Raw genomic sequence first — 207 nt, 5'->3', positions numbered from 1 at the left:
AATAATAACGTTTTCCAATGCAGAGAAAAAACTGTAAGTTTAGTTTGTGGTGAAACATNTGAGGAAGATNGGATACAATGCATCAACTGCAAGAATTGGTCAAACGAGAATTGTACAGATGGCAGTGACTATTACTTATGCCATAACTATGACAATGTTAAATAATTAATAATAAAAATTTCCTTTATTTTTTTGTTATATTTCACC

The sequence above is a fragment of the Helobdella robusta genome, assembly GCF_000326865.2.
Source record: "Helobdella robusta unplaced genomic scaffold HELROscaffold_51, whole genome shotgun sequence".
NCBI lineage: Eukaryota > Metazoa > Annelida > Clitellata > Rhynchobdellida > Glossiphoniidae > Helobdella > Helobdella robusta.
The sequence above is the reverse complement of the archived record's forward strand: the minus strand, read 5'-3'. Positions refer to the sequence as shown.